Source organism: Sus scrofa, chromosome 4 (genome assembly GCF_054392235.1).
Source record: "Sus scrofa isolate SSC_HxYL_T2T_F1_AM1 chromosome 4, Sscrofa_HxYL_maternal_Yorkshire_Landrace_v2.0, whole genome shotgun sequence".
Lineage (NCBI taxonomy): Eukaryota > Metazoa > Chordata > Mammalia > Artiodactyla > Suidae > Sus > Sus scrofa.
The window spans coordinates 64,481,038-64,497,500 of record NC_139386.1 but is presented as its reverse complement, the minus strand read 5'-3'; the positions used below and the strand labels follow the sequence as shown (position 1 = coordinate 64,497,500).

Genomic DNA, 16,463 nt, shown 5'->3' with positions numbered 1-16,463 from the left:
ATAGCTCTGTGTACTTAATTTTACAAAAATTCTGTATTTGAGATATTTTTCTATGTTATTTTTTACATTAATAAGTGAACTGGAATTATTATTTTATGAAATTCAATTTATTAAATTTACATTATAACTAAATGTGTTGAATCTTACTCAGCCATTCTTCAGTAGACAGATTTACCAAGTTCAATTCCTATCACATAGATACAAGAGAGCCAAAGTGATTTAAGTCATGAGTTCACTATGTCATACCCTTCTTGACATCATTTTATTTTTTAACCATCTTCCAATGGACCGTATAAGATGTATAGGGGTTGATGGTTTAGGTGACTGAATTTATGTACAGAATCACTTGCTGAATTGCCAAATAATTGTATTCTGAAAATAGATTTGGTAGGTTAAGTGCAATCATTAACCAAATGAAAATGTTTATTTAAGAGTCCCACAATATACACAAAGACTTCAAATGATTATTGCCTGTGAGTAATAATCTAATGTGGCTAGGTATAATTAAAGGCCTTAAGAATGAATAGATATATTCATGCTTTATAGTTAAGTAACACAACATCATTTATGGTAACATGTATTGTTTTCTCGGCTTTTATAGTGGCAGCCACAAGAATTTTAACTAATTTCACAAATGGGTATAAAAGGAAAAATACTTTAGTAACTATGCATTCAGTCTATCTTTTTAACATGTAATGTGTAGGTGATTATTTGATTAGATGATTCACCAGTAAATGTTTATAAAATTAAAAGTACTACACTCAAGGAGAGAATAGTCTTTGGAATTTTTTTAAAAATAAGAATACTTAGGCTACTTGAAACAAGCACAAATTTTTCTGTATCTTTTTCAGACACGTTTTTGTTAAGGAATTTTCTTTCTTCCAAAAAAATCTTTAGACAACTTTTAGGGTAACAAACTATAGAGTAAAAATGAAATATTTGCTTTTCTATTACTCATATAGACCTGATTTTCAAATGATTTTTACTCATTTTAATATTGTAGTCTTTCAAAATGTGATGAACTTGGCTATCTGATATTCAAAGAATTTTCATTGAGGTACAATTATTTTTATTTCAGCAAGTGCACTATAGATTATCTCATCAGAATTCTGAACCACAGCCACTGGAGAAAATATTGGAGAAGAGTTTAAAAAAAATGTAAGAAAGAAGATGCACTTAGATGTGAAGTGGACACATTCAAACCACCTTGTTTCAAATAATGACCATGGGTCAAGTTCATAACTCTGCAGAGAACTGGGTGAACTGGGAAACAGAACAGCAGGAATAGGACTGCAGTTCATATTATGCAGACAAACCAGAAGTCAGTGTAGAAGCTTTTCTTGCATAGTGATGTGGTTGTTGCTTACTCTGAAACATAAAGTCAGTTTTCAGCAATATGAGACATTGCTGATGTTTCAGACAAATGAACCCCTTTCAGTTTGATTTTGACTTTGTCTTCAGATCTTTGAGATTTTAAACTCCTTTTATTTCCTACTCAGAAATCAGGCTCTTTTCTAAAGGCATATCTACAACAATAATTTCAACTTTAATAACTGAATAATGTTTAAATAAAAAGTGACTGGAAAATGAATCAAGCCAAGAAGCAGAATTTGTTACCATGTTTCAAGTTTAAAAAGCATGACAATATTTTCCCCTATCACTCGCCCTTCAATCACCCTATTGTGTATTCATGATGACAAGAATTTTGTCTCTTCTTCTTTCTAGGATAAATATATAACAATAATTCTTATACCAATTGATAATACTGTCTGAATTTTGTAGACTTTCATTTCTAATTCATAAAGAAAAATTAAACTAAAAAATGATTTGGTGAAGTCATAGTTCACACTGGGATAGGAAAATTAACCTACAGATAATTATATTTTTCTAATGTAATGAAAAAATACTTTTTCTTTTTTCTAATTCAATATATTCATTAAATGCAAATTCCATATATTTATACTTTATGAATGAGTAAAATCTGAGTGATGCTGAGTACAACTCAAGAGTGGCAACAGAAACTTAGCATAGGGCTTCTGATCAGAGTATATATTTTTACACTTATTCATGCAAAATGAAGAGAATAGGGAAATTAGATTTTAAGACATTCTATGTAAAAAAAATTGTTTTTAATAAAATGGAGGATTTAAACAGCAATTAGCACAAATCTGGTAGTTTGTAATTTTTATAACAATTAATAACTAATCATAGTTGTATATTATACATTTTAAGTGCTTTTTTACAGCATGATAAGAACAGAACTCTAACCACATTTATAGTAAGAATTGTTTAAATCCTATTTCCTTGGATATATACTCTATCATTTTATTTATAATATTTAAAGAGAAGAGGTTTTAAACATGTTTTAGATTCAACTCAGAGATAACATTTCTCAGGGCAGCCTTGGAAAGACATGTGCATTAGGGTATTCCAGAAAATATTTATATTGAGTGAATGACAGTATTAAAGTTCATCACAGCACTTTGGCAGCTGCTCCAGATGCTACCCAATCTAGGGTTTTAAGATTTCAAATAAGAGCTTATGGGCAGTTGTCAAGGTAATTTCTCTTCCAAGAATTTATTTGGGCAATTTCATTACTCCAGTCACTAAAGCTAAGGTCTCTTTCTCAGACTGAGGATAATTTCTTTCAAATTTAGTCACAGTATGTGACACAAACCAAGTAGTGCTTTCACTGACATCTGAAAATCTATGCTATATCCAAGATGTAGTGTGAAGAGAACTGTACAAGTCATGATTAAAAGAAAAAGGGGATCAAATATACCAATAATTTTACTCATACATTGACTTTCCTATTGTTGGGTCATCCTTATTTTTTAAACTTCTTGATTACTTAGATATTCAGTGTACCTTATTATTTTCTGGTGCATTTTTTTTCTACTTCCCTGTGTAATGGTCATTATAATGTCTGTACAAAAACCTCAACGAATAAAATATATTTGAGTGTAAAGTTACATTTGAATATACATGGCTGGGTATTTCAGTGTTTCTTAAAAATGTTCAGTATTTTATCTCATGATTGGAGATTTCATGTGCATATGTCTTAGTATTTCTTGTTCTTTTTCCAGTAGACATCTCTACTGTAATGAAATATTTTCGTTCAGTTTTGATTTTATTAATAAATTCTTTCTCCTGTATTTACGGAGAGGAAAAAGCTATTAGACGTTCTTTGGTGTTTAAAGCAACACTTGGACACACTGACCATAACCCTTATCAATGTTGTCATCTTAGAAAATAAAGGATGGCAATAGCAGAGCTTCAATTTTAAGGAAGTAACAGTAAAACCGAAAGACCACAATTTGACAAAACCATCTCAATTACATGGTCACTGTACCTAAAGAGCCAAACTCAAGAGGAGAGTTGTACAATTGCTCCAGTAATTAAGTCCCCAAGAGCTCAAAACACATTTTGCCTAGATAATCCAGGTAATTCCAACTCAAGTGCCCAAGTGTCTCACTTTATGATTACCCAGTGTCCTAGAAATCCAAACTTATGGAACAGCTCAATCAGAGAACTATTTTCCTGTCACAAAAGGTTTTATTCTAGCTTTTTTTTTTTTATTGTCAAGGAGGCCAGAACTCCCTCAGAATAGGTGGGACAATTTTTTGCTTATCAACGACCTGAATTACTCACACATGTTGACCAATCTCATAAAGCAAACACAGAGTTACTAGAACAGACCTAATTTCCAATATTCTTGTTATAGCAGTCCAGAGCATTGCATTGGGAGTCAAATGCCTGATTCAGTACTGAAGATCTTCACTTAATAGCTGTTTAACCTTGAAAATTTTACTTACCATTTCTAAGCCTGTGTTACTTTATTAAATGAGTACAACAATATCTTTACAAGACTTTTGAGAGAATAACATAACAAATGAATTAAGTGTAACCAGGAAAATAATACGCAATCAATTTTAACTACTTATTTTTGGATGCTAGCTGCTATATGCTCCCTACCTCAGGGCAGCCTAAATTAGAAGTCACTCCCAAATGAGATCAATTGTGAATGAGGACAATTTGCAGGCAACAGTTTTTCAAATCTTATTTTTTCCATGACAACTCATTTTTGAAAATATAATTAGTAGATAGAAAACATTTTTTTCATTAATTCACTAAAAAATTATTTAATGAGGAGTTCCCGTCATGGCTCAGAGGAAACAAATCTCACTAGTATCCATGAAGACACCGGCTTGATCCCTGGCTCACTCAGTGAGTTAAGGATCCAGTGTTGCCATGAGCTGTGGTGTAGGTTGCAGAAGCGGCTCAGATCCCACATTGCTGTGGTTGTGGTGTAGGCCATTAGCTACAGCTCCGATTTGACCCCTACCCTGGGAACCTCCACATGTGGCAGGTGTGGCCCTAAAAAGGAAAATAAATAAATATAAAAATAAACACAATTAATTATGCATTAAGAGTAATGATCAATTATGTATTTACATATTAATAGTAATGATTAAGTAATGGCTAAGTAATTTATTATTTAATATCTGATTAAGTAATTTACTTAATGATTATTTATTATTTAATCAACCTATGTTCAGCTACAACACCATATCCTTTAACACACTGAACGTGAAGGGAATTGAACCTGAGCCTCTAGAGTGACCTGAGCCACTCAGTCATATTTTTAACCCACTGTGCTGCAGCAAGAACTCCTTAATCTATTTTTTTTTTTTTTTTGGTCTTTTTGCCATTTCTTGGGCCGCTCCCTCGGCATATGGAGGTTCCCAGGCTAGGGGTCCAATCGGAGCTATAGCCACCGGCCTACGCCAGAGCCACAGCAACACGGGATCCGAGCCGCATCTGTGACCTACACCACAGCTCACGGCAACGCCGGATCCTTAACCCACTGAGCAAGGGCAGGGACCGAACCCGCAACCTCATGGTTCCTAGTCGGATTCGTTAACCACTGCGCCACGACGGGAACTCCCCCTTAATCTATTTTTAAAGAAAGAAAAATCTCCCTAGAGTCCCCCAACTTCACCACCCAACAACACCTCACCAAATGGTGTGATTAGCTAACAGAGAAAAACCTCTCCATCTAAATCTACATGTTGAACAGTGTATTATAAGAATACTTGAGGAGTTCCCTAGTAGGTCAGTGGGTTAAGGATCCAGCACTGTCACTGTTGCAGCTTGAGTCACTGCTGGGGTACAGATTGGATCCCTGCCCTGGCCCAGAAATTTCCATTTGCCATTGGTGTGGCAAAAAAAAAAACAACAAAAACAAAAAGAAAAAAAAATAATGCTTGACATTTATGAAGTGTTTACTATATCCCAGATATGCTTTCAAATACTTCACATGTAATTTATTTAATATTTTCAATAACATTTGAGGTTGTGTATTAAAGAGTATACAATAATCTACAGCCCTCAGCTCACACTGGTTTAATGTGATATTATTTATTTATCATTTATGTCATGATCTATGACAGTGTAATTGTTCTGCCCCATATCATAGGATGGTTTCTTCACTGACTTCCTCCATTTGGAATACTGTCATCTGCAATATGTGGCCTCAAGTCATTGAGAGTGGAAAGAGAATACAGAAGATTGTAAATGGGATATTTTCACAGACTAGGGATGGAAATGACATACATCAGATTCATCCACATTTCTTGGCCATAGCTCAGTCTGAGCCCAACTTCAAAGTGGCTGAGAAATGAATGTGCCCAGTAAGAACAACAAAAGTTCAATATAATGAACATAAACTCACTCTTTACTAAATATCTGCTCTTCTGATCACCTCCATTAATTTTCTGTTTTTCCTTTAAAGAAACAAGACTCATCCAGACCTTGTTCCCAGATCAATTTCCACTACCTCTAAATGATGTTCAATCTGTTTCTGGATGTGGCTCCTGGTCCAATTGCTCTAATTAAAGCGATAAATTATCTTTTCCACCAATACCCTCAAAATACATACATACCTAGTATAAAATAGTTTAGCACAGTTGGGATAACATGATAATAAATCCAAACTCACAATTTACACTTGTCTAAAGCAATTATGGAATCTTTTTGGGCAAACATTGTGAAGTTTTCTAACCATGCCGGTAGGTATAGTTCCTCGATTTGTTCTGATTTTGCTGTCTTAGAAAATTCTCTTTATGTTTTGTTCCTTGACTTCAGGCTTTACTCTCTACAAGGTTATTTAAGGCTATCAATCATGAGGGAATAAACTATATCTTAATATGAACTTGAATCGATAGAAATTTATACTCAAAGATTTCTTAGTTTTATCTGCTATTAATTGAGATATAGAAGCAATATACTTCTTAAAAAAAATAGTAAGGCCCTATATTTCAAGACTATCTTTTATTGTCCCTCTCATTCTTGCTGTCAATATTGACAATTTTCACCTGATATTTTGGTTTTGGGATATCTTGCCCAAAACAGCCAAATGTAGATAATTACAATGAGTTTTGACTCATTCCAATTATTTCCTATGATGCTATCTTTTATATTACTATGGGCAATATTTTTCCAAATGTTCATTATTGAATATTATTACCATGTTTCTGACCCTCAATATCAGTTTTCTTTCTGTCTGTCATCTGACTGGTATACCAATGGCCACTTATTTTTGGTTTCTGTTGTGGCAGATTTTGTGACAAACTACTCAGTACCAACTATGGGGTACTGATTTCTGTTTTAAGCAGGATAAGCAAAATTGACAGTTAAAAAAAAATACCCACATCTCTGGCTTAACATTATAAAGTGTATTTCTTCTTCATGTCACAATTTAATGATGATCACATATTTCTTCTCTGAGCAGTGATTCAAGGACTGAAGTTCCTTCCTTTTTATGGTGTATAAATCTTAAACATGTAGTCTTTACAATATTTGTAGAATGGAATGAGACAATGGAGATTTATGTGTGAGAGATTTCCATTTCCAAACCTGGCTCATATTATTTATTCTCATATTCCATTTGCCAGACATCAGTTATAAGGCCACTAGCAAGGCTCTGTTTTCACAACTTAGATCTCTACTATCTTCTTAGTCTATGATATTCTCAAATAAAGACATTGCAGCATGAGGTGATTTCAACAAATGAATCATAGGTAGATAAATAATCAGAGGTGGATTTACCAAATTTCACTCTACTTGAAAGTAGCAAAACTGACTCTAAAACTGACATAAAATCTAACTTCAGATTCATATTCTAATCACTTAGAAATGTTTTAAAATATGAATCAGAAATAGAATTATCAGGTGCCTAAAGCAAATGGGATTCTCAAAACTGGAATGCTGAGAGGATAAGCCAAAATCACAGCAACCTATTAGACCCAGACTGAGATCTTCGGGATCAGTGACTGCAGTTTTAATATCCATATGATAAAAAATGACCTTGGGGTTAGACAAGTAAAAGAAGCTGGAACTATTATCCCTGCATGATACTAGAAATCTCTTAAAGTGACCCCTTCTGTGACAAGGAGACTAGAAAATGCTTTCAACATTGGCCTTGAAAAAAAAAATATGGTGAGAAAAAAATATAATCATATTTATTTTTGTTGGATACCAAATTATCTCTATCTGAATGGTGAAAGAAGCTTAAAACAGAAATTAATGACCTTATCCTAAATTAAAGACCTCATCCAGGAATGGTAAAACCACAGCTGTTCTATCTACAAACAATGTCAAAGCCCCAAGAGAAAAAAAATATGTTTATATGCATAATGCAAAACACTTTCTCAAGGAAAGAATAAAATCTGTAAGAATAAACGATGGACTTGAATTATACCTTGGACCAAATGAATCTAAAAGACATATACAGAACATTTCACCCTGTGGCATTTCACCCAATACACATTTTCAAGTCCATATATAACACTCTCCAGGATAGATCATATGATAGGGTACAAAACAAGTTTTAGCACATTTAAGAAGACTGAAATTATACCAAGTATATATTAAGACTACAATCGTACAAAAGTAGACATCAGCAACAGGGGTAAAATTGGAAATATACAAACATGTGTAAACTGAGCAACACACTCTTGAATGAACAATGAGTCAAAGATGAAATCAAGGGCAAATTAATAAATCTTGAAACAGATAAAAATAGAATTAGAACATACCAAAACTTATATAGCAAAAGCAGTTGTAAGAGGAAAGTTTATACTGATAACTGTCTAAATTTAAAAAAAAAATAATAAAATTTAAGCTTACATTTCAAAAAAACTAAACACAAAGTTATCAGATGGAAGGAGATAACAAAGATCAGAGTAGAAATATATGAAATATATAATTTCACACCATGCACAAAAATTGACCCATAATGGATTAAGGATTTAAAAAAAAGATCTAAAACTATATAATTCCTAAAGGAATATGTAGGGGATAACTACCTTGACATTGGCCTTGGCAATGATTTTTTTTGGATGGCACTGAAAGCACAAGCCACAAAGGAAAAAGTGAGGCTACATCAAATGGAAAAGCTTCTATACAGCAAAAGACAATCAACAAAATGAAAAGGCAACTTACTAAATGGGATAAAATATTTGCAAACCGTATATCTGATAAGGGACCAATATCCAACATATATAAGGAACTTAAATAAGACAATAGCCAAAAAAAAAATTCTGATTAAAAAACAGGCATAGGAAATGAATAGAAAGTTTTTTCCCTTAAATGTCTGCAAGTGTTGGCAGTGTTTGCAAGGATGTGGGGAAATGGGAGTGTTGGTAAGGAAGTGCAGTAATAGGAACACTCTGTACTATTGGTGAGACTGTAAATTTGTGCATTGGAAATATTATGGAAATTCCTCAAAAAATTACTGTAGAACTACCATATGATCCAGCAATCCCTCTTCTGTATATTTATCCAAAGGAAATGAAATTGCAATCTTACAGAGATATCTGTGGCCTCCCATGTTCATGACAGCATTATTCACAATAGCCAAAACATGGAAATGACCTAATTATTCATTCATTCACTGATGGATTAAGGCATAAAGAAAATGTGACATATACATCCAGAAAATTATATAAATGTGTTTAAGTATATATATTTATATATTTTATATACACAAAAACAAGGAAATTGTGCCTTTTCTCACAACATACATAAAACTTGAGGGTGTTATGCTAAATTAAATATCAGACAGAGAAAGACAAATACTGTATAATTTTACTAATAAATGAAATCTATAAAAGTTGCACTCCCAGAAGCAGAGAGTAGACTGGTTATTGCCAGGAGCTAAGCAGTAGAGGAAATGAAGGGATGTTGTTCAAAGGGTTTAAAATTCTGTGTATAATAGGAAAAAGTTCCGGGAATGTAATGTGTGGGATAATGAATATGGTTAAAAATACGTATTGTAGAAAAAGAAGTTACAATGGACATCACAGAAATACAAAGGATCATAAGAGACTACTATAAGCAACTATATGCCAATAAAATGGACAACCTAGAAGAAATGGACAAATTCTTAGTAAAGTACAATCTTCCAAGACTAAACCAAGATGAAATAGAAAGGTTTGTCTTGTACTGAAATTGAAGGTGATTAAAAAATTCCAACAAACAAAAGTTTAGGACCAGATGGCTTCACAGGCAAATTCTACCAAACATTTAGAGAAAAGCTAATGCCTATCCTTCTGAAACTATTCCAAAAAATTTCAGATGCCATTCTATGATGCCACCATCACCCTGATACCAAAACCGGACAAAGATACCACACACACAGAAAAAAAGAGACAATTACAGGCCATTATCACTGACAAACATAGATGCAAAAATCTCAACAAAATTCTAGCAAACTGAATACAATATTTTAAAAGGATTGTGCATCATGATCAAGTGGGATTTATCCCAGGGATGCAAGGATTCTTCAATATCCACAAATCAATCAATGTGATACACCACATTAACAAACTGAAGAATAAAAACCATATGATTCTCTCAATAGATGCAGAAAAAGCTTTTGACAAAATCCAACACCCATTTCTGATAAAAACCCTCCAGAAAGTGGCCACAGAGGGAACATACCACAACATAATAAAGTCCATATTTGACAAATCCAGAGCTAACATCATTCTCAATGGTGAAAGCTGAAAGAATTCCCACTGAGATCAGGAAAAAGAAAGGATGTCTGCTCTCACTACTACTATTCAACATAGTTTTGGAAGTCCTAGCCATGGCAATGAGAGAAGAAACAGAAATAAAAGGAATCCAAATTGGAAAGGAAGAACTAAAACTATCACTGTTTGCAGATGATACCTAGAGAATCCTCAAGACTCTACTAGAAAACTGTTAGAGCTCATCAGTGAATTTGGCAAAGTTGCAGGATAAAAATTAATATGCAGAAATCAACTGCACTTCTATATACTAACAATGAAAGATCAGAAAGATAAATTAGGGAAACAATCCCATTTACCATGACATCAAAAAAGAATAAAATACTTAGGAATAAACCTACCTAAAGGGACAAAAGACCTGTACTCTGAAAACTATATGTGCTGATGAAAATCAAAGATGACACAAACAGATGGAAAGACCTACCATGCTCTTGGATTGGAAGAGTCAAATTATCAAAATGACTATACTACCCAAGGCAATCTGCAGATTAAATGCAATCCCTATCAAATTACCAAGGACATTTTTCACAGAACTGTAACAAAATATCTTAAAGTTTGTTTTGAAGCATAAAAGACCCAGAATAGCCAAAGCCATCCTGAGAAAGAAAAATGGAGCTGGAGGAATCAGGCTCCCTGACCTCAGAGTATACTACAAAACTATAGTCATTAAAACCACATGGCCCTGGCACAAAGACAGAAATATATAATCAGTGGAACAGGATAGAAAGCCCAGAATTAAACACATGCACCTACAATCAACTAATCTATGACAAAGGAGGCAAGAATATAGGAATGGAGAAAATACAGTTCCTTCAATAAGTAGTACTGGGAAAACTGGACAGCTACACATAAAAGAATGAAATTAGGACACTTCATAACACCATATACAAAAATAAGCACAAATTGTATTAAAGACCTAAATATAAGAGAGGATACTATAAAACTCTTAGAGGAAAATATAGGCCAAACACTCTCTGACATAAACCACGGCAATATCTTCTCGGATCCACCTCCTAGAGCAATGAAAATAAAAACAAACAAATAGAAAAAACCAAATGGGGCCTAATTAAAATTAAAAGTTTCTGCACAGTAAAGAAAACCCTAAAGAAAACAAAAAGACAACCCACAGAATGGGAGAAAATATCTGCAAATGAAGCAACTGACAAGGGATTAATCTCAAAATTTATAAAAACATCCTTCAGCTCAATACAAAAAAAAAAAAAAAAAAAATCCCATCAAAAAATAGGCAGTAAGATCTAAACAGACAATTCTCCAAAGAGGACATATGGATGGCCAAAAAACACATGAAAAGATATTCACCACCACTAATTATGAGAGAAATGAAAATCAAATCTACTATGAGGTACCCACCTTACACCAGCCAGAATGGCTGTCATCAAAAAATGTACAAATAGTAAATGCTGGAGAGGGTGTAGAGAAAAGGGAACCCTTTTACACTGTTGGTGGGAATGTAAACTGGTGCAACCACTGTGGAAAACACTATGGAGATTCCGCAGAAAACTAAAAATAGAACTACCATTTGATCCAGCAATCCCACTCCTGGGCATCTATCCAGAGAAAACCATGAGTCGAAAAGACACACGTACCACAATGTTCATTGCAGCACTATATACAATAGCCAAGACATGGAAACAACCTAAATGTCCATCAACAGAGGAGTAGATAAAGAAGATGTGGTATGTAGACACAATGGAATATTACTCAGCCATTAAAAGGAAAGAAATAACGGCATTTGCAGCAACACGGATGGATCTAGAAATCATCATGCTAAGTGAAGGGAGGGAAATGCTTATAAAATTGCATTGTGATGATAGTAGTACAACTATAAATGTAATAAATGTATAAACAATGTTTAAAAAAGTATACCTGGAAGTTTCTAAGACAGTAGGTCTTAAATGTGCCCACCAGGACAACAGGATACAATGGCAATTATGTGAGATGAAACATGTGTTCACCAACCTTAGTATAGTAATCACATTATAGTATATACATATATTGAATCACATATGATACAGTGTATGTCTTAAACTTACACAATATTATACATCAATTACATCTAAATAAAGCTCAATTTAAAAATGTTAAAGAGGGAGTTCCCATCGTGGCACAGTGGTTAGCGAATCCGACTAGGAACCATGAGGTTGCGGGTTCAGTCCCTGCCCTTGCTCAGTGGGTTAACGATCCGGCGTTGCCGTGAGCTGTGGTGTAGGTTGCAGACGCGGCTCGGATCCCGTGTTGCTGTGGCTCTGGCATAGGCCGGTGGCTGCAGCTCCGCTTCGATCCCTAGCCTGGGAACCTCCATATGCCATGGGAGCGGCCCAAAGAAATAGCAAAAAGAGAAAAAAAAAATGTTAAAGAGAAAAGTGTAAATAACTTTTTGAATAAATCTTCTATGAGAACACATTCTTCACCAAGTAAAATGCAGTTTCCTTTGTCTATGATTTACAGTCTTTATATTCTTCTCCTTATCAATTTCTAAAGTCTTATTCTACTCCTTTTTTTTTTTTTTTTTTTTTTTTTTTTTGTATTTTTTTGTTTCTTTGCCTTTTCTGTGGCTGCTCCTGTGGCATATTGATGTTCCCAGGCTAGGGGTCTAATTGGAGCTGTTGCTGCTGGCCTACGCCAGAGCCACAACAACATGGGATCTGAGCCGCGTCTGCAACCTACACTACAGCTCACGGCAACGCCACATGCTTAACCCACTGAGCAAGGCCAGGGATTGAACCTGCAACCTCATGGTTCCTAGTCAGGTTCATTAACCACTGTGCCACGACGGGAACTCCTCCTCTTTTTCTACTTCTTATGTGTTTTCATATTTTGACCTACTTAAACCTGGCTTCTCCCTGACTCCCTTTCAAAGACACCACTGCATCTGATCCAGCATAGTTCACTAATGCCTTCCTGTTTGACAAATCTCTTCGACACCTTTCTCCCCATGCAGCCCCCACTCCATTTTACATCTCTATTCAATCTAACACTGCCTACATCTTATCCACAGCGAGAAGTTGCACCCTCCTATTTTAAACTCTTACCACCTTTTGTTTATAGATCTAATAATATTTTCCTTTCCTTTCTTTTCTTTCTTTCTTTTTTCTTTTTCTTTTTTTCGTCTTTTTAGGGCTGAACCCGCAGCATATGGATGTTCCTAGGCTGGGGGTCAATTGGATCTATAGCTGCTGGCCTACACCACAGGCACAGCAATGGAGAATCTGAGCAGAGTCTACAACCTCCACTGCAGCTCATGACAATGCTGGGTCCTTCAACCCACTGAGCAAGCTAGAGATTGAACCTGTATCATCATAGACACTTGTTGAATTTGTTACTGCTGAGTCACAATGGGAACTCCACATTTTTATTTCTTCATTTCCACTTTTGCGGAAAGATGTAAACCACTTCCTCTAAAATACAAATTTTACTTTATAATTATTGCCTTTGTAACCCACCTTGGTCCAGCACTAGTGCAAATCAGATATTTAATAGATACGCTTGTTGTGTGAGAATTTTGCTTCAAATAAGATTTTATTTGTTTCATAAAGCTAAAATATAAATAGGACCATCTATGGAAACTTAAGAAATAATTTGCACAAAACCTCAGAGGAAGAAATATCCTTTAATAATCATAATTTAAAAATAACCTTAAAAAATCTCATATGTTTTTCTTTAAAGAACAAGTATATATTATGTATATATGTGTGTATATATATATATATATATATATATATAACAAAAATATATTATAGCATATGCAGTCAAGGATTATAGGAAACCAGGTCTATAATTCTTAAATATAAAATTTAAAAGCATTGATGTTTTAAAACAAAGTTAACCTTCCAAGACTATTTCTCTAATGAATTTTGTGAATCAGAATTAAATTTGACTTTTAACACTTTATTATTTTTTAATAAAAATAACTTCTTACACTATATTTATCAATAAAATATTACCTTATTTTTATTATTGCTCTATTCTTCTTCTTTTTTTTCCCTAGGTAATGCTACTTTACCTGGTAATGTTACCAAGGTACTGCTGTAACATTAGGTAGAAATCATATTTTTCAGACATAAAGAATGTCATTGAGGTTGAATGTAGAGAGAGTATGGTTGGAATTGGAATAGAGAGATTTCCTTGGACAGCCAGGGCCTTCTTAATGTGCTGTTTGCCAGGCTAAGCTGGACTTACCATCCATTAAGGCTGAGGGAGTGTCTGTGGTGGATAAGGATTAAGTACATTGCATTGGCAGTTTCCTGTCCTTACCGCTCTCCTTCATTTCTTTTAACAAAGACTTCAGTAACTTTTAGCACATCTTCTGTCATCATTATACCGTGTTTAACATTAAGAATAAATTTTCAAAAGAACACTAAAAGTCTGAATTTTCATCTTTTTTGTAACTTTAAGGATTTCACTATACTTTTTTTAAGGTTTGCTGTATTTGAAATGCTATAATTGAAGGGAAAAAAAACCCTGTTTTAACCATATAGGCAAAAAAAAAAAAAAAATTCAATTGCATGAGAGCACTTTTCTTTCAAAAAACAATCTCAAACTTGCAAAGTAAATAATGGTTTGGGATTTAAAGACCTGCTACAACACTATTGGAAGGAAAAGATTAGCATCTCAGAAACGACGTCAGACCCACCTTAAGTTTGACACTCCTTGTCATAGTGCCTGGGCATAGCAGAAAACCAAAGAATATTTATTGGATAAATGAGTGCACCCTGGGGCTGTGGGTATGCTACTCCAAGGCTTTAAATCAGCAAAAGTCAAAAGTACATGTAAAAATACATGCAAATTATGTGCATTTAGTGGAATGAAAAGTCACCTATACTTTTATTTCTACCATTTTTATTTACCAAATACTTATAAAGTCAAGGTTCTATGTTAGGTGCTGAAAGACATATTATGAGCAAGACACAATGCTCTCACTTCTACAACAAAGGACTTACTGATTTACAGGGATATGAGAAAAGAACACAGTGATCTACTATTTATAATAGGTGAATGACCAAAACAGGCATAAAAGATGATGGGGTTTCAATAATTTTAAAATAAACGAGCATTTATTTATATTTTGTTTCACTTGCCTTTTCGCATTGGGTCAAAATGAAAAATAGATAAATATACTAGTTTTTAAAGCTTTAATCATATCTGCTTATTTTTTTTTTAAAAGTCAATTAAAGTAACTTAAAGAAGGCCTAATAGTTATGATTAAAGTGCTATGGACCCCGGAGTTATGGCAAACAGAACACATATCATATAAATACTACAAAGTCTGAATAAATCATGCTGCTTGGAGTATATACGTATTCCTATTTTCAAATGCATGTTAAAATTTTTTCAAAATAATTACTCAAGCAATGGTATCTTTATTATCTATTTTATGTGACTTGATAATAAATGAATAACTACCATTAAATAGGTCCTGTATAGTTTGTTACCCAACCTCCTGAGTGGAATTGCTCCCCTAACGAGGGGATGCACCAGTAGAAAAGGGCCTGAGCTCAGTTCAGAAGCGAAGGAATGCTGTATTCTTTGATCAAAGGATGGAGAAGTGCCGAGCTTGCGCTCTAGAGAACACACTCACCGGAAAAGTCCAGTGCAGGGCTGTTTCTAGGGTTGTCTTCACAGGAGGAGGTGGAGTTCTTGCGGAGCTGGCAGAGCTGTGCTTCTCAAGCTCCAGATGCAGGCACTGGTTCCAGCAGCAGCATCTCTGCACACGGCCCGCTGCCGCCATCTTGAACAGCAGGGTGAGCGCAGCGCTTCTGCACGCAGCCCGCTAAGCAGAGGTGTAGGTGCGGTGCTTTCCTACGGGGATGCTGGTCTGAAGTGTGGGGTTTAAGGTCTCCGCCCGCTGCCCCCTGTGAGCCAGTGACAGCAGACTAAGCGCAAGGGAAAAAAAAGGTTAGACTTTCTTTTATTACTCAGATTCTATTTTTATTTCCTGAGAATCCTTAATGGGCTTTGCCGGTGACAAATCTCTCCTCTGCCTTTGGCCTGCTCCTCCTCCGTTCTAATTTGGAGTTTTATAGATTCTGAACCTTTTGGAGACAAAAGACACCAGATAACTTAAGATGCCTGGCCTAAGTATTGCCAAGAGAATAATGGTGGTTAAGAAGCCTGGGCTGCATTACAGCTCAGGGGGAACGAACCAGACTAGTATCCACGAGGATACGGGTTCGATCCTTTCGATCCTTTGCCTTGCTCAGTGGGTTAAGGATTCCGCATTGCCATGAGCTGTGGTGTAGGTTGAAGATGCAATTCAGATCTAGCGTGGCTGTGGCTGTGGCTGTGTCTGTGGCCAGCAGCTACAGCTCCGATAGGAACCCTAGCCTGGGGACTTGCGTATGCCAGAGG

The 16,463-nt window shown here is 34.9% G+C and overlaps 2 long non-coding RNA genes across 2 annotated transcripts in view; one reads left to right on the top strand and one right to left on the bottom strand.

The window, feature by feature from the left end:
- The window catches only part of LOC146403831 (uncharacterized), a 16,641-nt gene extending 798 nt beyond the window's left edge, over nt 1–15,843 (bottom strand). Inside the window, exon 1 of the long non-coding RNA XR_014844991.1 lies at nt 15,694–15,843. This is a non-coding gene — a long non-coding RNA (uncharacterized LOC146403831). The remainder of the gene's footprint in view (nt 1–15,693) is intronic.
- A 24-nt stretch (nt 15,844–15,867) lies between these two features.
- The window catches only part of LOC102160555 (uncharacterized), a 105,831-nt gene continuing 105,235 nt past the window's right edge, over nt 15,868–16,463 (top strand). The window contains exon 1 of the long non-coding RNA XR_302933.4: nt 15,868–16,010. This is a non-coding gene — a long non-coding RNA (uncharacterized LOC102160555). The remainder of the gene's footprint in view (nt 16,011–16,463) is intronic.